Genomic DNA, 25777 nt, shown 5'->3' with positions numbered 1-25777 from the left:
GCTCTGCTGCAGCTGCCCGAGTCTCTCCGGTGAACCCCATCAAATCTTCTCCCGTGGGGTCCCACACGAACTGGGCTTCCTCGAGTGGAGGCGAGACCCGAGTCACGGGCTTTGGAGCCGGGATCAGGGGCTCACACAGGGGACCTAACTTCTTTTGTCGCTCCAGTTCCAAGAATTCTTTGGGCCAGATGAAAGGCCGCCCGTCCGGCCACGCTAGCTGGCTGAAGGGGTCCTCTCCCAGATTTGGCACCCTTGATGTTGCGGGTGCGATGGTGGGGGCGCCCAGGTTGCCCAGGCCTTGCGGCCAGGCCTGGGGCATCTGGAAGGTAAATGGAACTGTTAACACGGCGGCACCCTGGGCCACCTGGCCTTGCGGCCAGGCCGGAGGCTCCGTGGAGGTAGATGGCTCTGCTGGGGATGCGGCGCCCGGAAACGCTAGGCCCTGCGACCAGGCCGGAGGCTCCTCTTCCTTAGCCACGCTCCGGGTCACGACGCGTGACGTCACCGGGGTCGCGACGGCGGCTTCCGGTCGGGGCCTAGTCGGTGGCGGTGTCATGGCGATCTCGGGTACGGCCGGGGGACCTTCGGGCTCTGCGACGGGGAGCTGGGGCAGGTGGGCGGTCTTCCGGTATGGGGTATAGGCGTCCCCCTTACCTGCTGCCATACGTCTCGCTCCCTCTTCTGCGCCGTCTCCGGCCTTGGGTCCTCCCGCGTCATCCGCAGAGGTAGTCGGTGTCTTCTTCCAAGGGAGCGGGTTCCGTGGACGGATTCCAGCTTGCTGGGCCATCTCCCGGCCCCACTCCGCCAGGATCTCCCTCTGCACTCGGGCCATCCTTCCCGCGAGGCCCTCCAGGGCACTCCGCGCGCACTCCCGATCTCGGGGAAGCTGCGCCAGGATCTCCGCTAAGCCTAGCGGGGTTGTTGACTCCAGCAGGCTCCTGACCATCGGGTCGGTGCTGCTCTGCTCTGCTTCCGGCAGGCTCCTGGCCAGCGGGCCGGTGCTGCTCTGCTCTCCTCCTTCTTCCTTCTGCAGGCTCCTGGCCAGCGGGCCGGTGCTGCTCTGCTGCCGCTCCATTCCCGGGTCTACTCTTCCTCTTCTCGACTCCGGGTGCTCTCGCTCTGGACACCTTGCCTCCGGGTGCGCTCGTTCTAGACTGCTCCAAGCGACACCCATCTTTTCTCTCTTCTTTCGTCTCCTCCCCCTCCGAGGGCGGTCCCGGGGCAACTCGGTGACTGTCAGCTCCAGGGGTAGTTCTTTCACGCTGACAGACACCTCCAGCATCACAGTCTCTGTTGGTGGGGGCGGTTTCCACTTTTGGCGCCATTTTCTGTCCTGGCCCACGATGGGAGGTGGCCTCTTGCCCTCCTTTGGCACGCCCATAATGGCGTTCGCTGCTCTTCCAAGGCGGGAAATCTGCGGTTTTGGCGGGAAGCGTCGCCCAGTGGCGGGAACAAGCTGGAAATGGCGGACAATCGGCGGGAAACGACTGGTGATGGAGTCCGATGGCGTGGACCCTCCGGAACCGGCGGGAGACTTCTTTCTGAGGTAAACTTGCACTTTTCTTCAGGCACGCAGTACCCGGGTGTTGCGGGCACGTAATCCTGCCGACTACGCCAAAGTTGACGCGCCCCCTGGGACATATTCCTTTCTGAGGGGAATACCCGGCACCGGATCAGATGGGGGGTTGTAGTCTCCGAGCGGCTGTGACCCGGTCCCGTGCCCAGGGCGTCAAGCTCAGTGTTATGTGGCAGTCTTTACTGATGTTATTAAAGTTCGTTGTGTCGACTACGCCACCCGTTGTGATGCGGTCACTGTGGCCGCCGCTGCAGCAGGGTCCGCTGAGGCTGATGGTGGATGCGCAGCTTGGTGGGATAACCCCCAACGGGAGGGGTATAGCCTCAGAGGGGACAGGCGCAGAGGATGGGGGTTGTGGTGGTGCGGTGCAGCCGGTAATGATGACAGACTCGGGTTGTGCAGTTAAGGGTCTTTACTTACTGCAGATGTTCCTGGTCACTCTAGCTCCAAGTGACCTCCCGAGCCGTGCTGCGTCCACCAGGTCCTGGATCCGGTCAACCCCCAAACAAGTCCGGAGCGTGGCCCTGAGCTCTCCCTCTGTCCTTTCTTCAGCCGTCCCCACCAGTGATTCACCTAAGTCCAGCTCCCTCGGGCCTTCTGTTGGGCAACCTTTGGCCTAAGGTTCCCTGACCCTTCCTGTGGTGTGCCTTCAGGGTGAATGTAGTGGGTGACCGTGACAGACACTGCCCACGGTCTCCGGTCTCTGGCTGGGGAATGTCTTTGCCCCCACCAGCTTGGGTTCCGGTACCCTTCTGCTGACTCCTCACCCGGTGTTCTTATTTGGGTTCTTGGGTCCCTTCTTTGTCCCCCTCTGGGTCTTTCTTCACTCCACTCTCTCTCTCTCCAGGGCTGCTGTTTCCTGCTCTCTGCATCTGACTTGTCCTCTGCAGCTGACTGACCCTGATTCTAGTTGGTGCCCTCCTTATATATCCCTCTATGTGTGAGCTCAGGTGACCAGCACCCAATGAGCTCCTATCACTACCCAGACTGCTCCCCCTATCTGCCCCTACACTACATGGGATGTTCCTCCCCCCTCCCACTCCAGCCAGGAACAGGCTCGGTCGCACCTGCACATTTCTAAGTGGGAGTGCCGTCGGCCTGCTCCTCTGGAATGGGATGTATGTAGTGCATGCAGTCTATCTGAGCTCAGTTCCACACTCCTTCCTTACCCGGGAGTGGAATATCACACCTCTGGGTTGAGGTGCAATACCCCTGTAGCAGCCGAATCCTCAGGGTGCTACATATGTACTCACTGTGTGGTGGTGATGGTAGAGGACATTGTGTAGCAGGATCATTTTGGCCTTGTATAGTAGTAATTTTGGGAATATTGGTCTTTGTATAGTGTATTTTAGATTAGTAACAGTGGTGTACTGTAATTATATATGTATAAATCCTCTTTTAAGTGGCAGGGAGGTTATATGGGGAAACATGTACTTTGGGGCTGGGGTCCCTGATCTCTTAGGACCCCAGCGACGCTCCTGCACTGGGGAAAAGCAGGGTCTGGAGGCCACTTTAATATCATCATTTTATGGATATGACGCCAAAGAAACTAATGAAGTGCTTTGCAAAGTGCCATAATTTTCACAATTCTGAAAACAAATTGTAAGTTTAGTTCCACTATAAGTGATGTTAATTCTGTTATGAGAGCTAACCTTCTGAGACAATTTATCACTGCGCTGTGTGAATTGTCACATTAAGCTTTGCTACATCTATACATAGTGAAGTTCAGGATCAAAATGCTGCAGGTCCCATCTCTTCTACAGAACAATCCCATGGAAATAAAGCCGATCATTTTATCAGATGGGATCATTAGAACTTACCTGGTTGGATCCTTTGTTTCTGGTGGTTTCTTTCCCAGGTCGTCATTAAGGCCCTTTACAATAAGCTCCAAAAACTCATCGGACTTTCTGAATCTTTCAAGTGTTTTCTCCATCACAGAAAGGACAGAAAGGAGGCGCTTATCCTGGCAGAGGAGAATCACAGATATATTGTTCTACATCTTCCAGATGTTTGGATTTATTTACAGACTAATGATTAATCTCGCAAGAAGAATGATAATATTATAACAGATCAAAATTTTGGGGTAAAATTATTCAATTTTAAAAATATATATAGCAATTACATTATTCTGACAAGACCAATTTTTTATTTTTTTCCTCCCCTTTTCCCAAAAAATATAACTTTGTTTTTTCATTAACAGACGGAGGGCTTGTATTTTGTGGGACTAGTTGTTGTTTGGAATGAGAACATTCAATTTACCACATAAAGTATTGAAAAATGGGGGAAAAATCAAAGTAAGGTTATTATTTTTGTTTCTTTGGGGTTTTTTAGGAACATTTAAAAAAAAATGTGGTTTGTGAGACCATTTTCTTCTTGCGAAGACCTAATTTTATAAAATGATCCCATTGATGGAGTTGTCGGCTTTTTCTTGTGGAGAGATCAGTAGTTACAAGTTTCTGATTGCATTTTTGGGAGGGAAGAAGAGTGACCCAAAAACCACAACCACAACCCTGGCACTTTACTGTCCTTTACAGCATTGACCCGACGTGTAATAGATTTATATATAATGAAAGATTGTACTTATGTCAATGCAGCAGAAACAAATATTGTTTTACGCTTTTTCTTTTTTATAGTTGGCCAGAAAACCGCAGAACCTTAAGCAGAAAGTGACAGGAATGAGAACATCTGCCCGGCTTGTACCGGATCCGGGGGTGTTACGTACAAGGCGAAGCTCCCAGAATAAGGATTTGCTTCATTTTGGTGCAGAGTTTCTAGTAGTTTCTGGTTACTACTGTTACAGGCAGATACCGTCTGCATAATACAGCCAGCACCGCCTCAACCCCTCCATGCATGTGGACCCCGGCACAAACACTCAGGCACATCCTTTTATGCTAAGACATTAATAATTCTGCAATTATCACACACAACTTATATACAGAAACCTCCCAACCGTCCCCGATCCAATGGGACTGTCCGGCTGTCGCTGGAGGTCGGGGCTATGTCCTGACGAGCTGTGTTCTGTCAGGACAGTCCGTGTAGTACAAGAACGTCTCATGCCGAGCTGCTGTGATCGCTCCTGGAGAGGGGCAGCATCCGCTCCGCACGCCTCGTACACGCCCGGCTCCACACGCCTCGTACACAGGGCTCTGCTCCGTACACCTCGTACACACGCGGCTCCGCTCCGTACACCTCGTACACACGCGGCTCCGCTCCGTACGCCTCGTACACGCGCGGCTCCGCTTCGTACGCCTCGTACACGCCTGGCTCCGCTCCGCACGCCTCGTACACGCCCGGCTCCGCTCCGTACGCCTCGTACACGCGCGGCTCCGCTCCGTACGCCTCGTACACGCGCGGCTCCGCTCCGTACACCTCGTACACGCGCGGCTCCGCTCCGTACACCTCGTACACGCGCGGCTCCGCTCCGTACACCTCGTGCACACGCGGCTCTGCTCCGTACACCTCGTACACACGCGGCTCTGCTCGGTACACCTCGTAAACGCCCGGCTCCGCTCCGTACACCTCGTACACGCGCGGCTCCGCTCTGCATGCCTCGTACACGCCCGCTCCGTACACCTCGTACACGCGGCTCTGCTCCGTACTCCTCGTACACACGCGGCTCTGCTCCGTACTCCTCGTACACGCGCGGCTCTGCTCCGTACACCTCGTACACGCGCGGCTCTGCTCCGTACACGCGCGGCTCTGCTCCGTACACCTCGTACACGCGCGGCTCTGCTCCGTACACCTCGTACACGCGCGGCTCTGCTCCGTACACCTCGTACACGCGCGGCTCTGCTCCGTACACCTCGTACACGCGCGGCTCTGCTCCGTACACCTCGTACACGCGCGGCTCTGCTCCGTACACCTCGTACACGCGCGGCTCTGCTCCGTACACCTCGTACACGCGCGGCTCCGCTCCGTACACCTCGTACACACGGCTCCGCTCCGTACACCTCGTACACACACGGCTCTGCTCCGTACACCTCGTACACGCGCGGCTCTGCTCCGTACACCTCGTACACGCGCGGCTCTGCTCCGTACACCTCGTACACGCGCGGCTCTGCTCCGTACACCTCGTACACGCGCGGCTCCGCTCCGTACACCTCGTACACACGGCTCCGCTCCGTACACCTCGTACACACACGGCTCTGCTCCGTACACCTCGTACACACGCGGCTCCGCTCCGTACACCTCGTACACGCGCGGCTCCGCTCCGTACACCTCGTACACACGCGGCTCCGCTCCGTACACCTCGTACACACGCGGCTCCGCTCTGTACACCTCGTACACACGCGGCTCTGCTCCGTACACCTCGTACACACGCGGCTCTGCTACATCCACACTGTAAACCCCTCCTGACCCCCCACATAAACTTCAGCTCATCCAGCACCATGACAACCAGCACAGCAGAGTCCTGCATCCACTGAGGCCCCTGATCATGTGACCCCTGACTCCTCCCCTCCTGTGACCTCATCACAGCTCCTGTGCGCACAGAGCAGCCATATATGTGGTGACCCCCATTACTGGGCGCATGGGGCATTAACCCCTTCAGCACGGAGACTCTTTTGGGGTCTTGTGTTGCCCCTTTATAAGATTCATAAGGTTTTTGTTCTGTTTCCTGTAATAGATACATACGACCCAACTATGGAGACAGGAAGGGAGGAAACGTATTGTTCTCATAGTACAGGACCCCTTTACTGCCCCACAGTGTAATGCCCCCATTATGCCGGATGTATGATGCCCCCACACAGTGTAATGCCCCCATTATGCCCCTTATGCAGGATGTATGATGCCACCACAGTGTAATGCCCCCCTTATGCAGGATGTATGATGCCCCCACACAGTGTAATGCCCCCATTATGCCCCTTATGCAGGATGTATGATGCCACCACAGTGTAATGCCCCCATTATGCCCCTTATGCCGGATGTATGATGCCCCCACACAGTGTAATGCCCCCATTATGCCCCTTATGCATGATGTATGATGCCCCCACAGTGTAATGCCCCCATTATGCCCCTTATGTAGTATGTATGATGCCCCCACACAGTGTAATGCCCCTATTATGCCCCTTATGCAGGATGTATGATGCCCCCACAGTGTAATGCCCCCATTATGCCCCTTATGCAGGATGTATAATGCCCCCATTATGCCCCTTATGCAGTATGTATGATGCCCCCACACAGTGTAATGCCCCCATTATGCCCCTTATGCAGGATGTATGATGCCCCCACAGTGTAATGCCCCCATTATGCCCCTTATGCAGGATGTATGATGCCCCCACACAGTGTAATGCCCCTATTATGCCGGATGTATGATGCCCCCACAGTGTAATGCCCCCATTATGCCCCTTATGCAGGATGTATGATGCCCCCACAGTGTAATGCCCCCATTATGCCCCTTATGCAGGATGTATGATGCCCCCACACAGTGTAATGCCCCCATTATGCCCCTTATGCAGTATGTATGATGCCCCCACAGTGTAATGCGCCCATTATGCCCCTTATGCAGTATGTATGATGCCCCCACACAGTGTAATGCCCCCATTATGCCCCTTATGCAGGATGTATGATGCCCCCACAGTGTAATGCCCCCATTATGCCCCTTATGCAGGATGTATGATGCCCCCACACAGTGTAATGCCCCTATTATGCCCCTTATGCAGGATGTATGATGCCCCCACAGTGTAATGCCCCCATATGCCCCTTATGCAGGATGTATGATGCCCCCACAGTGTAATGCCCCCATTATGCCCCTTATGCAGGATGTATGATGCCCCCACACAGTGTAATGCCCCCATTATGCCCCTTATGCAGTATGTATGATGCCCCCACACAGTGTAATGCCCCCATTATGCCCCTTATGCAGTATGTATGATGCCCCCACGCAGTGTAATGCCCCCATTATGCCCCTTATGCAGGATGTATGATGCCCCCACAGTGTAATGCCCCTTATGCAGGATGTATGATGCCCCCACACAGTGTAATGCCCCCATTATGCCCCTTTTGCAGTATGTATGATGCCCCCACAGTGTAATGCCCTCATTATGCCCCTTATGCAGGATGTATGATGCCCCCCACAGTGTAATGCCCCAATTATGCCCCTTATGCAGGATGTATGATGCCCCACACAGTGTAATGCCCCCATTATGTCCCTTATACACGATGTATGATGCCCCCCACACAGTGTAATGCCCCCATTATGCCCCTTATACAGTATGTATGATGCCCCACAGTGTAATGGCCCCATTATGCCCTTATGCAGGATGTATGATGCCCCCACACAGTGTAGTGCCCCCATTATGCCCCTTATGCAGGATGTATGATGCCCCCCACACAGTGTAATGCCCCCATTATGCCCCTTATACAGGATGTATGATGCCCCCACAGTGTAATGCCCCCATTATGCCCCTTATGAAGGATGTATGATGCCCCCACAGTGTAATGCCCCCATTATGCCCCTTATGCAGTATGTATGATGCCCCCACAGTGTAATGCCCCCATTATACCCCTCATGCAGTATGTATGATGCCCCCAGTGTAATGCCCTCATTATGCCCCTTATGCAGTATGTATGATGCCCCCCACAGTGTAATGCCCCCATTATGCCCCTTATGCAGGATGTATGATGCCCCACACAGTGTAATGCCCCCATTATGTCCCTTATACAGGATGTATGATGCCCCCCACACAGTGTAATGCCCCCATTATGCCCCTTATACAGTATGTATGATGCCCCACAGTGTAATGCCCCCATTATGCCCCTTATGCAGGATGTATGATGCCCCCACACAGTGTAATGCCCCCATTATGCCCCTTATGCAGGATGTATGATGCCCCCCACACAGTGTAATGCCCCCATTATGCCCCTTATACAGGATGTATGATGCCCCCACAGTGTAATGCCCCCATTATACCCCTTATGAAGGATGTTTGATGCCCCCACAGTGTAATGCCCCCATTATGCCCCTTATGCAGTATGTATGATGCCCCCACAGTGTAATGCCCCCATTATGCCCCTTATGCAGTATGTATGCTGCCCCCCAAAGTGTAATGCCCCCATTATGCCCCTTATGCAGGATGTATGATGCCCCCCACAGTGTTATGCCCCCATTATGTCCCTTATACAGTATGTATGATGCCCCCCACACAGTGTAATGCCCCCATTATGCCCCTTATACAGTATGTATGATGCCCCCCACACAGTGTAATGCCCCCATTATGCCCCTTATGCAGGATGTATGATGCCCCCACACAGTGTAATGCCCCCATTATGCCCCTTATACAGGATGTATGATGCCCCCATTATGCCCCTTATGCAGGATGTATGATGCCCCCCACACAGTGTAATGCCCCCATTATGCCCCTTATGCAGGATGTATGATGCCCCCCACACAGTGTAATGCCCCCATTATGCCCCTTACGCAGGATGTATGATGCCCCCACAGTGTAATGCCCCCATTATGCCCCTTATGCAGGAAGTATGATGCCCCCGCACAGTGTAATGCCCCATTATGCCCCTTATGCAGGATGTATGATGCCCCCACAGTGTAATGCCCCCATTATGCCCCTTATGCAGTATGTATGATGCCCCCACAGTGTAATGCCCCCATTATGCCCCTTATGCAGGATGTATGATGCCCTCACACAGTGTAATGGCCCCATTATGCCCCTTATGCAGGATGTATGATGCCCTCACACAGTGTAATGCCCCCATTATGCCCCTTATGCAGGATGTATGATGCCCCCACACAGTGTAATGCCCCATTATGCCCCTTATGCAGGATGTATGATGCCCCCACAGTGTAATGCCCCCATTATGCCCCTTATGCAGGATGTATGATGCCCCCACACAGTGTAATGCCCCCATTATGCCCCTTATGCAGGATGTATGATGCCCCACACAGTGTAATGCCCCCATTATGTCCCTTATACACGATGTGTGATGCCCCCCACACAGTGTAATGCCCCCATTATGCCCCTTATACAGTATGTATGATGCCCCACAGTGTAATGCCCCCATTATGCCCCTTATGCAGGATGTATGATGCCCCCACACAGTGTAATGCCCCCATTATGCCCCTTATGCAGGATGTATGATGCCCCCCACACAGTGTAATGCCCCCATTATGCCCCTTATACAGGATGTATGATGCCCCCACAGTGTAATGCCCCCATTATGCCCCTTATGAAGGATGTATGATGCCCCCACAGTGTAATGCCCCCATTATGCCCCTTATGCAGTATGTATGATGCCCCCACAGTGTAATGCCCCCATTATACCCCTTATGCAGTATGTATGATGCCCCCACAGTGTAATGCCCTCATTATGCCCCTTATGCAGTATGTATGATGCCCCCCACAGTGTAATGCCCCCATTATGCCCCTTATGCAGGATGTATGATGCCCCAAACAGTGTAATGCCCCCATTATGTCCCTTATACAGGATGTATGATGCCCCCCACACAGTGTAATGCCCCCATTATGCCCCTTATACAGTATGTATGATGCCCCACAGTGTAATGCCCCCATTATGCCCCTTATGCAGGATGTATGATGCCCCCACACAGTGTAATGCCCCCATTATGCCCCTTATGCAGGATGTATGATGCCCCTCACACAGTGTAATGCCCCCATTATGCCCCTTATACAGGATGTATGATGCCCCGACAGTGTAATGCCCCCATTATGCCCCTTATGAAGGATGTATGATGCCCCCACAGTGTAATGCCCCCATTATGCCCCTTATGCAGTATGTATGATGCCCCCACAGTATAATGCCCCCATTATACCCCTTATGCAGTATGTATGATGCCCCCACAGTGTAATGTCCCATTATGCCCCTTATGCAGTTTGTATGATGCCCCCCACAGTGTAATGCCCCCATTATGCCCCTTATGCAGGATGTATGATGCCCCACACAGTGTAATGCCCCCATTATGTCCCTTATACAGTATGTATGATGCCCCCCACACAGTGTAATGCCCCCATTATGCCCCTTATACAGTATGTATGATGCCCCACAGTGTAATGCCCCCATTATGCCCCTTATGCAGGATGTATGATGCCCCCACACAGTGTAATGCCCCTTATGCAGGATGTATGATGCCCCCCACACAGTGTAATGCCCCCATTATGCCCCTTATACAGGATGTATGATGCCCCCACAGTGTAATGCCCCCATTATGCCCCTTTTGCAGGATGTATGATGCCCCCCACACAGTGTAATGCCCCCATTATGCCCCTTATGCAGGATGTATGATGCCCCCACAGTGTAATGCCCCCATTATGCCCCTTATGCAGGATGTATGATGCCCCCACACAATGTAATGCCCCCATTATGCCCCTTATGCAGGATGTATGATGCCCTCACACAGTGTAATGCCCCCATTATGCCCCTTATACAGGAAGTATGATGCCCCCACACAGTGTAATGCCCCATTATGCCCCTTATGCAGGATGTATGATGCCCCCACAGTGTAATGCCCCCATTATGCCCCTTATGCAGTATGTATGATGCCCCCACAGTGTAATGCCCCCATTATGCCCCTTATGCATGATGTATGATGCCCTCACACAGTGTAATGCCCCCATTATGCCCCTTATGCAGGATGTATGATGCCCTCACACAGTGTAATGCCTCCATTATGCCCCTTATGCAGGATGTATGATGCCCCCATTATGCCCCTTATGCAGGATGTATGATGCCCCCACACAGTGTAATGCCCCCATTATGCCCCTTATGCAGGATGTATGATGCCCCCACACAGTGTAATGCCCTCATTATGCCCCTTATGCAGGATGTATGATGCCCCAAACAGTGTAATGCCCCCATTATGTCCCTTATACAGGATGTATGATGCCCCCCACACAGTGTAATGCCCCCATTATGCCCCTTATACAGTATGTATGATGCCCCACAGTGTAATGCCCCCATTATGCCCCTTATGCAGGATGTATGATGCCCCCACACAGTGTAATGCCCCCATTATGCCCCTTATGCAGGATGTATGATGCCCCCCACACAGTGTAATGCCCCCATTATGCCCCTTATACAGGATGTATGATGCCCCCACAGTGTAATGCCCCCATTATGCCCCTTATGAAGGATGTATGATGCCCCCACAGTGTAATGCCCCCATTATGCCCCTTATGCAGTATGTATGATGCCCCCACAGTGTAATGCCCCCATTATACCCCTTATGCAGTATGTATGATGCCCCCACAGTGTAATGTCCCATTATGCCCCTTATGCAGTATGTATGATGCCCCCCACAGTGTAATGCCTCCATTATGCCCCTTATGCAGGATGTATGATGCCCCACACAGTGTAATGCCCCCATTATGTCCCTTATACAGTATGTATGATGCCCCCCACACAGTGTAATGCCCCCATTATGCCCCTTATACAGTATGTATGATGCCCCACAGTGTAATGCCCCCATTATGCCCCTTATGCAGGATGTATGATGCCCCCACACAGTGTAATGCCCCTTATGCAGGATGTATGATGCCCCCCACACAGTGTAATGCCCCCATTATGCCCCTTATACAGGATGTATGATGCCCCCACAGTGTAATGCCCCCATTATGCCCCTTTTGCAGGATGTATGATGCCCCCCACACAGTGTAATGCCCCCATTATGCCCCTTATGCAGGATGTATGATGCCCCCACAGTGTAATGCCCCCATTATGCCCCTTATGCAGGATGTATGATGCCCCCACACAATGTAATGCCCCCATTATGCCCCTTATGCAGGATGTATGATGCCCTCACACAGTGTAATGCCCCCATTATGCCCCTTATACAGGAAGTATGATGCCCCCACACAGTGTAATGCCCCATTATGCCCCTTATGCAGGATGTATGATGCCCCCACAGTGTAATGCCCCCATTATGCCCCTTATGCAGTATGTATGATGCCCCCACAGTGTAATGCCCCCATTATGCCCCTTATGCATGATGTATGATGCCCTCACACAGTGTAATGCCCCCATTATGCCCCTTATGCAGGATGTATGATGCCCTCACACAGTGTAATGCCTCCATTATGCCCCTTATGCAGGATGTATGATGCCCCCATTATGCCCCTTATGCAGGATGTATGATGCCCCCACACAGTGTAATGCCCCCATTATGCCCCTTATGCAGGATGTATGATGCCCCCACACAGTGTAATGCCCCCATTATGCCCCTTATGCAGGATGTATGATGCCCCCACACAGTGTAATGCCCCCATTATGCCCCTTATGCAGGATGTATTATGCCCCCCACACAGTGTAATGCCCCCATTATGCTCCTTATGCAGGATGTATGATGCCCCCACAGTGTAATGCCCCCATTATGCCCCTTATGCAGGATGTATGATGCCCCCACACAGTGTAATGCCCCTTATGCAGGATGTATGATGCCCCCCACACAGTGTAATGCCCCCATTATGCCCCTTATACAGGATGTATGATGCCCCCACAGTGTAATGCCCCCATTATGCCCCTTTTGCAGGATGTATGATGCCCCCCACACAGTGTAATGCCCCCATTATGCCCCTTATGCAGGATGTATGATGCCCCCACAGTGTAATGCCCCCATTATGCCCCTTATGCAGGATGTATGATGCCCCCACACAATGTAATGCCCCCATTATGCCCCTTATGCAGGATGTATGATGCCCTCACACAGTGTAATGCCCCCATTATGCCCCTTATACAGGAAGTATGATGCCCCCACACAGTGTAATGCCCCATTATGCCCCTTATGCAGGATGTATGATGCCCCCACAGTGTAATGCCCCCATTATGCCCCTTATGCAGTATGTATGATGCCCCCACAGTGTAATGCCCCCATTATGCCCCTTATGCATGATGTATGATGCCCTCACACAGTGTAATGCCCCCATTATGCCCCTTATGCAGGATGCATGATGCCCTCACACAGTGTAATGCCCCCATTATGCCCCTTATGCAGGATGTATGATGCCCCCACACAATGTAATGCCCCCATTATGCCCCTTATGCAGGATGTATGATGCCCTCACACAGTGTAATGCCCCCATTATGCCCCTTATACAGGAAGTATGATGCCCCCACACAGTGTAATGCCCCATTATGCCCCTTATGCAGGATGTATGATGCCCCCACAGTGTAATGCCCCCATTATGCCCCTTATGCAGTATGTATGATGCCCCCACAGTGTAATGCCCCCATTATGCCCCTTATGCATGATGTATGATGCCCTCACACAGTGTAATGCCCCCATTATGCCCCTTATGCAGGATGTATGATGCCCTCACACAGTGTAATGCCCCCATTATGCCCCTTATGCAGGATGTATGATGCCCCCATTATGCCCCTTATGCAGGATGTATGATGCCCCCACACAGTGTAATGCCCCCATTATGCCCCTTATGCAGGATGTATGATGCCCCCACACAGTGTAATGCCCCCATTATGCCCCTTATGCAGGATGTATGATGCCCCCACACAGTGTAATGCCCCCATTATGCCCCTTATGCAGGATGTATGATGCCCCCCACACAGTGTAATGCCCCCATTATGCTCCTTATGCAGGATGTATGATGCCCCACACAGTGTAATGCCCCCATTATGCCCCTTATGCAGGATGTATGATGCTCCCACACAGTGTAATGTCCCATTATGCCCCTTATACAGTATGTATGATGCCCCCACACAGTGTAATGCCCCCATTATGCCCCTTATGCAGGATGTATGATGCCCCACACAGTGTAATTCCCCCATTATGCCCCTTATGTAGGATGTATGACGCCCCCACACAGTGTATTGTTCCCATAGTACCGCCATCCCCCCACAGAGTATAATCAGAGGCATAACTATGATGGGACCTGTTGCTTGTTGATTTTGACCACCACCCATCCTGATATATACAGTGGGTACGGAAAGTATTCAGACCCCTTTACATTTTTCACTTTTTTTTTCATTGCAGCCATTTGGTAACTTCTAAAAAGGTCATTTTTTCTCATTAAAGTACACTCTGCACCCCATCTTGACTGAAAAAAAAACAAATGTAGAAGTTTTTTCAAATTTATTAAAAAAGAAAAACTGAAATATCTCATGGTCATAAGTATTCAGACCCTTTGCTCAGTGTGATGAAAGCCGGCCGGTGGGTGCAGCTCTCTGGCGCCCCCTTACCTCTCAGGTCAGTCAAGGTACTGCACCTAGAGAAAGTAGTGCCAGGAAGCTGCAACCAGCGCAGGGAACACGGTAGTGTGTTATCCCTTCAACGTCACTAAACCGTAACGTCACTACACAGCACAACTCGCTAGCGCCCTCTTAGCCTCAGGTCAGTCAAGGAACTGCACCTAGGATAAGCGGTCGCCAGGGAGACTGTCCTGTAACCTACTGGGTATCGGGGCCCTCTGTAGTGAGGGCGGTATATATATCTTCCTTGGCCGCGCCAGGAATATATATATCTGAACCTCCGACCGTCACTACCAGCCTTCCCCAATCCCCAGTTGGTATGCTGCCACCAGTCCCTATTTTAGATATACGCCCAGTCCGTGAATGGGCCTATATCGGGTCAGGAACCAACCCTGGGTAGCGTTTTTGGCTTGAGCCGAGCTCACACGGACGTGCGTTCGTTATGCAGAATAAAAGGCAGGCCCACAATTACTTGAGGTAATTGATTATAATAATACACTAGATACACGATATACAACTAAATATACACAGGTATAAGGTCAGGCTAAACTATACAACAATGGAATACAACACACAGAATCACCACAGCATATCAGTTACCGGTTTCTTGATTTTCTTGTGACGCAGGGAGAGGATTCTGCGGTCGCAGGCACGGTTCTTTGTTACAGGCTGAGGCCTACCACCGCATGGTCAAACTGCTCCTCCCCTTGGTGGCCTCAGCTGGTGCTCAGATGTTCAGCACACCACTCTTGGGTCAAAAACTGACTTGTCTCTTGTCTGTCCTGCTATCTTACCTGCCCCGTCCCGCCCACTGCTGGTGAGGTCAGCTGGCTCAGTCTCCACCCTCAGGTCTAACTTCGATCAGAAGCCCAAATTCTATGGAACCCAATAACTTCTTCTGGGATGGTCTCATGATACCCCCAGGGGTTCCCATGGATTCGGGCCGCCGTAACCGACCTTTTGATATCAATTATGATACCATACGGTCCTCAGGAATGGCTCCGCGCTATATCTTGGCTTCCAGAGCACGTACAAACGTCTACCGCGGAGGCTTGTGTGCGCAATGGCTCCGGGACGCCGTGATATTTTTTTATTGGCCCATCCCACGCAACATGCGTGTACTATTCATGTTTCTATATCTTATGCCTCCATGCTTGTGACAGACAAAGAAACTAGTCCTATGGGACAAATGGTCAGGTACAGATAGACGAAGCACCCCCCCCTGCTGGCTGTGTTTCCTCTCGAAGTCTTTGAAGCTCCTAGCATTCAAGTGTTAAGTAGGCTTCTTATCTTACAGGAGCCTGGATGGGGGGAAACTATCTAGTTGACGTTTTAACAGAAGGTCCCAAGGGTGGGGGCTGCTGAAGTGTGGCCATCCCTGGATATGATTTATCATTACCAAGATGGCGGCTACAGGTTCATCACACCTCCCCCTATACGAGGGCGCGAGGGGGTAGCACATTCCTGTGTTCCCCCGTGCGTCCTTCTGCACCCTCCCCTTGCCGGGATAACCCGTCAGCGTTACCGTGGTCACGGCCTCTTCTGTGGCGAATGGAGAAGTGGTACTGCTGGAGAGCGAGGCTCCAGCGTAGCAACCTGCCATTCGACCCAGAGACCGTGTGTAACCAGCTGAGGGGGTTGTGGTCCGTCTCCACGGTGAAATGGCTCCCGTACAAGTAGGGCTGCAGACGCTGCAGGGCCCATACAATTGCCAGGCATTCTTTTTCCACCGTGGAGTAAGCCACCTCCCGGGGCAGTAGCTTCCTGCTCAGGTACAAGACAGGATGTTCCTGGCCTGTCGTGTTGACCTGACTTAGCACAGCACCGAGGCCAAAGTCACTGGCGTCGGTCTGTACCACAAACGGCCGGTCGAAGTCGGCAGCTTGCAGTACAGGGGAGCTACTTAGGGCGGCCTTGAGTGCCCCGAAAGCTGTCTCGCAGGCGACTGTCCAGTCGACTGCGACGGGCAGCTTCTTCTTGGTGAGGTCCGTCAGGGGCTTGGCCAGGGTGCTATAGTGTGGGACGAACCTCCTATAGTACCCGGCGGTCCCCAAGAAGGACATCACCTGCTTTTTGGTCCTAGGAGTGGGCCAGGATGCGATGGCATCCACTTTCCCCGGTTCTGGCTTCAGAACCCCCCCGCCTACCCGGTGACCCAGGTAGAGGACCTCACTCATGCCCAGCTGGCACTTTTCCGGCTTGATGGTCAAGCCTGCCCGGTGGATCCGACCGAGCACCTGCCGCAGGTGCTCTAGGTGATCCTCCCAAGTGGGACTGAAGACTGCAATATCGTCCAAGTACGCAGCCGCGTACCCTTCAAGTCCCTCAAGCAGCGTATTGACCATCCGCTGAAAAGTGGCAGGGGCATTCTTCATGCCGAATGGCATCACTGTGGACTCGTACAGTCCAAAAGGGGTGATAAAGGCAGAGCGTTCCCTTGCCGCGGGGGTCAGAGGAATCTGCCAGTACCCCCGGCTCAGATCCATGATGGTCAGGTACTTAGCCCCGGCCATCCGATCGAGCAGGTCATCGATGCGTGGTATGGGGAACGCATCGGTGGCCGTTACAGCGTTGAGCCCCCGGTAGTCCACGCAGAACCGTGTAGTTCGGTCCTTCTTTGGTACGAGGACTACAGGCGAGGCCCACGCGCTGCTGGATGCCTGGATCACCCCCAGCTTCAGCATCTCGTCTATCTCTTGGCGCATGTTTCCCTGCACCTCGAAAGAGACCCGATATGCTGAACGCCGGATCGGCGGGTGATCGCCAGTGTCCACGTCGTGGACAGCCATCTCAGTCCTTCCGGGCAGGCTGCTGAACAGCCCCCGGAAGGGGTGCAGGGTGGTCCCCAGCTGGGACCGTTGGTCCTCCGTGAGCTGGTGGCCAACCCCCACATCCTCGATGGACCCACCCGCCTTGGCTTGGGTGAGCAGATCCAGGAGGGTTTCTACCTCTCCTTCCTCGGGAAGGTTGCACACTGGGTGGGCAGTCGCTTCCCGCTCATGATGAGCCTTCATCATGTTCACGTGGAAGGCCTTCCTCCTTCCACGGGCGTGATCCAGGGTGACCAGATAGGTGACGGCATTGAGTTTCTGGTGCACGAAGTAGGGACCTTCCCAGGCTGCCTGAAGCTTGTTCTGTGGTACGGGGACCAGTACCCACACCTTTTGACCCACCTGGTAGGTCCTCTCACAAGCATTCTGGTCGTACCACCGCTTCTGGTCGGCCTGGGCCTGGGCCATATTGTCCTGCACCAGCTTTGCCAAGGCCATCATCCTGTCCCGGTGGCGCACGACATACTCGATGACCGACACCTCGGGGGTGGCCAAATCCCCTTCCCATGCTTCCTTCACCAGAGCCAGGGAGCCCCGTACCCGTCGCCCGTACAGGAGCTCAAAGGGGGAGAACCCCGTTGAGGCCTGCGGAACCTCCCGGTAAGCAAATAGGAGGTGTGGGAGGTAACGCTCCCAGTCTCTCCCGTGGGAGTCGACCAACATCTTAAGCATCTGCTTTAAGGTGCCATTGAACCGCTCACACAGGCCATTAGTCTGTGGGTGATACGGGCTGGCCACCAGATGTTGCACCTGCATTTGCTTACAGAGGGACTCCATCAGCCGCGACATGAACTGGGTCCCTCGGTCGGTGAGCATTTCTTGGGGGAAACCCACTCTGGAGAAGATCTCCAGTAAGGCGGTAGCCACCTTGTCGGCCCGAATGGACGACAAAGCTACCGCTTCCGGGTACCGGGTGGCATAGTCCACTACCGTGAGTATGAAGCATTTCCCGGAGTGGCTGGGAGTGGACAGAGGTCCAATAAGATCCACAGCAACCCTCGAGAAAGGCTCTTCGATGATTGGCAGAGTTACCAGTGGGGCTTTGGGGCGCGGCCCCGCCTTCCCCACCCTCTGACAGGTGTCACACGAACGGCAGTAGGCACCCACCGCGGCTCCCATCCCAGGCCAGTAGAAATGCTGAGCTATCCTGGCCTTGGTTTTAGCGATCCCTAGGTGTCCGGCCATCGGAATCTCGTGTGCGATCCGCAACAATTCCGCCCTGAACGGATAGGGTACCACTAACTGTCGGTCCCTGGGCCACGCCTCCGGTGAACCCTGCTGGACCGTTACCCGGTACAGCCGTCCCTGGTCCCAGACCACCCGCTCGCAGTCTGACTCCATGGAAGGCTGTGCCGCCTGTTCCTTGAGAGCTTTCAGGCTGTCGTCTGCTTCCAACGCAGCCTGAAATTCCTGACTTGATGTGGCCAGAATCGACGAAACTGCCACATCCTCTGTCAGCCCCTCCGGGCATGTCACCTGGCCGCTGTCTGACCCGGCAGACACTTGGTCAGAAGTGGGGAAGCCGTCGGACCTCTGCAAGGCTCCTTGGGCTCCGGCGCTCCCACTCCTGGTGACAGCGGCTATGACCGCTGTGACCGTGGGTAGTGCCTGCTTCCCCTCTGTTTCTGACCAAGCCGCCCGATCAGGCAGGCTTCCTAGGCCTTTGGACATCTCGGATGTGGGGAACTCCTGCCCTGGGGTCTTACCTGGCGGCTCCTCTCTTGGGACACCCCCACCTCCCATGGCCTGTTCCTCCCCCTGCAGTGGGCCTATTCTCAGCAGCCTGGATACCCCTGGGAGCCCTACACTGCCGGTAGCTGCCCCCCTCTCCATCCCTGAGCTTCCCTCTACAGAATCCTGCCCGCCCCCTCCCTCACCGGAGGACAAGAGGTCACGGCACGCCGGCTGAGCACCTCTGCGGGCATCCCCACACTCCCCACCTGCTTTCACTAACCCTGTTTGTGTTGTGTCTGTGCAGGTGTTACCCTCAGGTTTCACTCCCTCCTCCTCAGCAGGACACACACTACATACAACATGGTTGGCATTAGCAGCAGACAAATCAATACACTCTTGGGGGGCCGAACTTGGGGGTTCAGAGGGTACATACTGCGATACTAGACGCCCCAAGTCGGTCCCTAATAAAACATTTGCGGGAATATTTGGCGTTACTCCCACCTCCCGCATCCCCCTTCCGGCACCCCAGTCCAAATACACCATGGCAACGGGAAGTGCCGGCTCCACGCCTCCAACCCCGGAGACGGAAAGAGTCTTTCCTGGTACCAAGTCCTGGGGGGACACCACCTCAGGCCGTACCAGTGTTCGTTCAGCGCCCGTGTCCCGCAGTCCCATGACCGCAGAACGGCCTATGGTGACGGGTTGGATGTTGTCCAGGGACCTACCACCACCCCCTCCCACACACAAAACATTGGGCGCTCTCTGGGACTGGGATGGGGTCTTTTGGCGCTGGGGACACTCAGCCCTAAAGTGTCCTGGTTTGTTGCATAGATGACAACGTCTTACGTCTGGTCCTTGCCTGGAGAGGGCAACAGGGGGATACACCCCTTGTGTTCTAGGGGCCGGGGAAACAGGGGCATGACTGGGCTTACCCCCTCTCCAGGTGCTGCTGGCAGACTTCTTCAGCTCAGGCGCCCTGTTATTGGCATACTCGTCTGCCAGGGCGGCTGTAGCAGAAGCCCCTGTTGGTTTTCGGTCACGGAGGAACTGTCGGAGGTCCTCTGGGCAGTTCCACAAGAACTGCTCCGTGACGAACAGTTCCTGGACCTCCTGGCGGGTAGTAAGCGCTAGACCCGAGGTCCAGTGCTCTGCGGCTCTCAACAGCGCCCGCATATGATCGGTCCAGGTGTCCTTGGGGCCACGCAGCAGGCTCCGGAACTTCTGGCGGTACGACTCGGGAGTGAGGTTGTACTGCCGGATCAGGGCCCGCTTGATGCAGTCGTAGTTCTGTACCTCCCCGGCAGGTAAGTCCCCCAAGGCATCCAGGGACTTACCCCTCAAACGGGGGGTCAGGTATCTGGCCCACTGATCCCGGGCCAGATGGTGCTGAAGACAGGTCCGTTCAAATGCCACCAGAAAGGAGTCCAGGTCCCCATCCTTCTCCAGTAGAGGGAAGTCCTCAGCTCGGACTTTGGACGACTTGGTCTCCTGATGGGTTGGTTGCTCTAGCGGAAGCCCCCGCTGGGCCAGGTCCAGTTGGTGCTGGCGCTCCGCAGCTCGCTCTGCACGCTCCGCAGCCTCCCGGCGCTCTGCAGCCCGCTCTGCACGCTCCGCAGCCTCCCGGCGCTCCGCAGCTTCGCGCTCCTCCTCCGCTGCCTTCTCTGATGCTGCCAGGAGGGTTTTGTAGACGGCATCGCCATGAGACTGGAGACTTGCCATAGCCGCTTGTAAAAGGGCTTGTGATCTGGACAGGCTGGGCTGGGTAGGTGGTGGGCAGCCCACTGCGGGACCGTATACTGGGGACTGGCTCCCTGAGGTGCCCGGGCTGGACTCCTCCTCGCCATGAGTAACAATGTCCTCCCCTCCTGCCACACGGACCGTAGCATTAGCCTCCTGCAGGGTCTTGCTCCTGGTGCCGTCTGCCATCTTGGTAACCGACACCGCTGCAACCCTGAGTTTGCACACACCTTGTTATACTTTTAGCCTGACCGTCTAACGTTGGGCTGACCTTAAGACTCCAGCAGTGGAAGTTACCACTGGCAGTCTTTAGTGCCTGGGAGTAGGGGTCCCACAACACTATTATTCTGCAATCCCACCGCTCTGCCACCAATGTGATGAAAGCCGGCCGGTGGGTGCAGCTCTCTGGCGCCCCCTTACCTCTCAGGTCAGTCAAGGTACTGCACCTAGAGAAAGTAGTGCCAGGAAGCTGCAACCAGCGCAGGGAACACGGTAGTGTGTTATCCCTTCAACGTCACTAAACCGTAACGTCACTACACAGCACAACTCGCTAGCGCCCTCTTAGCCTCAGGTCAGTCAAGGAACTGCACCTAGGATAAGCGGTCGCCAGGGAGACTGTCCTGTAACCTACTGGGTATCGGGGCCCTCTGTAGTGAGGGCGGTATATATATCTTCCTTGGCCGCGCCAGGAATATATATATCTGAACCTCCGACCGTCACTACCAGCCTTCCCCAATCCCCAGTTGGTATGCTGCCACCAGTCCCTATTTTAGATATACGCCCAGTCCGTGAATGGGCCTATATCGGGTCAGGAACCAACCCTGGGTAGCGTTTTTGGCTTGAGCCGAGCTCACACGGACGTGCGTTCGTTATGCAGAATAAAAGGCAGGCCCACAATTACTTGAGGTAATTGATTATAATAATACACTAGATACACGATATACAACTAAATATACACAGGTATAAGGTCAGGCTAAACTATACAACAATGGAATACAACACACAGAATCACCACAGCATATCAGTTACCGGTTTCTTGATTTTCTTGTGACGCAGGGAGAGGATTCTGCGGTCGCAGGCACGGTTCTTTGTTACAGGCTGAGGCCTACCACCGCATGGTCAAACTGCTCCTCCCCTTGGTGGCCTCAGCTGGTGCTCAGATGTTCAGCACACCACTCTTGGGTCAAAAACTGACTTGTCTCTTGTCTGTCCTGCTATCTTACCTGCCCCGTCCCGCCCACTGCTGGTGAGGTCAGCTGGCTCAGTCTCCACCCTCAGGTCTAACTTCGATCAGAAGCCCAAATTCTATGGAACCCAATAACTTCTTCTGGGATGGTCTCATGATACCCCCAGGGGTTCCCATGGATTCGGGCCGCCGTAACCGACCTTTTGATATCAATTATGATACCATACGGTCCTCAGGAATGGCTCCGCGCTATATCTTGGCTTCCAGAGCACGTACAAACGTCTACCGCGGAGGCTTGTGTGCGCAATGGCTCCGGGACGCCGTGATATTTTTTTATTGGCCCATCCCACGCAACATGCGTGTACTATTCATGTTTCTATATCTTATGCCTCCATGCTTGTGACAGACAAAGAAACTAGTCCTATGGGACAAATGGTCAGGTACAGATAGACGAAGCACCCCCCCCTGCTGGCTGTGTTTCCTCTCGAAGTCTTTGAAGCTCCTAGCATTCAAGTGTTAAGTAGGCTTCTTATCTTACAGGAGCCTGGATGGGGGGAAACTATCTAGTTGACGTTTTAACAGAAGGTCCCAAGGGTGGGGGCTGCTGAAGTGTGGCCATCCCTGGATATGATTTATCATTACCAAGATGGCGGCTACAGGTTCATCACACTCAGACACTCATATTTTAGTCCCATGCTGTCCATTTCCTTGTGATCCTCCTTGAGATGGTTCTACTCCTTAATTGGAGTCCAGCTGTGTTTAATTAAACTGATAGGACTTGATTTGGAAAGGCACACATCTGTCTATATAAGACCTCACAGCTCACAGTGCATGTCAGACCAGATGAGAATCATGAGCTCAAAGGAACTACCCAAGGAGCTCAGAGACAAAATTGTGGCAAGGCACAGATCTGGCCAAGGTTACAAAAGAATTTCTGTAGTACTCAAGGTTCCCAAGAGCACAGTGGCATCCATATTCCTTAAATGGAAGAAGTTTAGGACCACCAGAAGTCTTCCTAGACATGGCTGTCCAGCCAAACTGAGGAATCGTGAGAGAAGAACCTTGGTGAGCGAGGTAAAGAGGAACCCCAAGATCACTTGGCTGAGCTCCAGAGATGCAGTAGGGAGATGGAAGAAAGTTCCACAAAGTCAACTATCACTGCAGCTCTCCACCAGTCGGGCTTTTATGGCTGAGTGGCCCGACGGAGGCCTCTCCGCAGTGCAAAACATATGAAAGCCAGCATAGAGTTTGAACAAAAACACATGAAGGACTCCCAGACTATGAGAAATAAGATTCTCTGGTCTGATGAGACGAAGATAGAATTATCATCAAAAAGTTCTAAGCGGTATGTGTGGCGAAAACCAGGCACTGCTCATCACCTGCCTAATACAATCCCAACTGTGAAACGTGGTGGCAGCATCATGCTATGGGGGTGTTTTTCAGCTGCAGGGACAGGATGACTGCTTGCAATTGAAGGAAACATGAATGCGGCCAAGTACATATTCTGGATGAATACTTCTTCCAGAGTGCTTTGGACCTCAGACTTGGCTGAAGGTTCAACTTCCAACAAGACAATGACCCTAAGCACACAGCTAAAATAACAAAGGAGTGGCTTCAGAACAACTCTGTGACCATTCTTGACTGGCCCAGCCAGAGCCCTGACCTAAGCCCAATTGAGCATCTCTGGAGAGACCTGAAAATGGCTGTCCACCAACGTTCACCATCCAACCTGACGGAAGTGGAGAGGATCTGCATGGAAGAATGGCAGAGGATCCCCAAATCCAGGTGTGAAAAACTTGTTGCATCATTCCCAAGAAGACTCATGGCTGTACTAGCTCAAAAGGGGGCTTCTACTTAATACTGAGCAAAGGGTCTGAATACTTATGACCATGTGATATTTCAGTTTTTCTTTTTTATTAAATTTGCAAAAGTTTCTACATTTCTGTTTTTTTCAGTCAAGATGGGGTGCAGAGTGTACTTTAACCCCTTAAAAGCCCAGGGCGTACTAATACGCACCTGCCCCCTGGGCTTTCAGAGCCAGGTACGTATTAGTGCGCCCTGTTGATTTTGCCCGCACATAGGCTGTGCGGGCGTGATCGCCGCCGGGTGTCAGCTGATTGTCACAGCTGACACCCGGTGCTATGTGCCTGGCACATTAACCCATGCAATGTACGATCAAAGTCGATTGGGGAGGTGATCGCCCATACTCACCTCTCCTGCCGGCGTCCAACACTGTCTGCCGCGGCTTCCCGGATGTTGCCATGTCATAAAAACATCCGGGTCACCAGACAGCAGGAGGATACTTTGGTCATATGCAGTGCACGACCAAAGTATCTTCTGCATCTGCAGCACTGACAGCCTGTATAGCACAGGGATGGTGCTCCATCCCTATGCTATACAGGTGATCAGAGTGAAAAAAGTCCTATTGTGGGAAAAAGTCTAAAAGTAAAAAAAAAATTGTTAAAAAATGAAAAAAAAAATTGTAAAAATATTTAAAAAAAAAAATCAAAAAAATAATCCACCAAAAATAAAAATATAATGTACCCATCAATAAATATTATTATGAAAAAAAAACAACAAAACAATAAAAGTACACATATTTGGTATCGCTGCGTCCGGAACGACCTGACCTATAAAACTGTCCCACTAGTTAACCCCTTTAGTGAACACGGTAAAAAAAAAACTAAGCAGAAACCAATGCTTTATCATCATACCGCAAAAACAAAAAATGGAATAACACACGATCAAAAAGACGAATATAAATAAAAATGGTACCGCTGAAAACGTCATCTTGTCCCACAAAAAAGCAAGCCGCCATACAGCTCAATCAGCCGAAAAATAAAAAAGTTATAGCTCTCAGAATAAAGCGATGCAAAAAAAAAAATTCTATAAAATAGCTTTTATTGTGTAAAAGCGCCAAAACATAGAAAAACTATATAAATGTGGTACCGCTGTAAACGTACTGACCCGAAGAATAAAGCTGCCTTATCAATTTTACCACACGCGGAACGGCATAAAAAAATTGTAAAAAAAAAAAAACATTTCCTGAATTGTTGTTTTTTGTTTATTCTGCCTCCCAAAAATCGGAATAGAAAGCAATGTCACGTGCCTGAAAATGATACCAATAAATACGTCAACTCATCCCGCAAAAAACAAGCTGTCACATGACTCTGTCGGCCAAAATATAGAAAAATTATAGCTCTCAAAATATGGCGATGCAAAAGCTAGATTTTACAAAAAATGCGTCTTTTAGTGAGTGACAGCTGTCAATCATAAAAACCCGATATGATTCTAGTATCGCTGCAATCGCACCAACCCGAAGAATAAAGTCGTCTAATCACTTATACCGCACGAGGAACGGCGAAAAAACAAACTCTAGGGTTAGGGTTGTATTAGGGTTGGGGGTAAGGTTGGGATATTTAAAAAAAAAAATAGATGACGATATGGCGACTAGTGTTGAGCGCAAGTGTTCGCTACTTGAGTTTGCATCGGGTGCTCGGATATGCACATTGCGGGGATTGCTTGCCACATCTAAGCAACAGCTCTGGGAGGGTATTCTGTCCTCATGCAAAACAATTGAAGCAGAAACCATCCAAAACCTGA

The sequence above is a fragment of the Phyllobates terribilis genome, unplaced genomic scaffold (assembly GCF_046119375.1).
Source record: "Phyllobates terribilis strain yellow unplaced genomic scaffold, ASM4611937v1 Scaffold_47__1_contigs__length_9908305, whole genome shotgun sequence".
NCBI lineage: Eukaryota > Metazoa > Chordata > Amphibia > Anura > Dendrobatidae > Phyllobates > Phyllobates terribilis.
Note: the sequence above shows the minus strand (reverse complement) of the source record.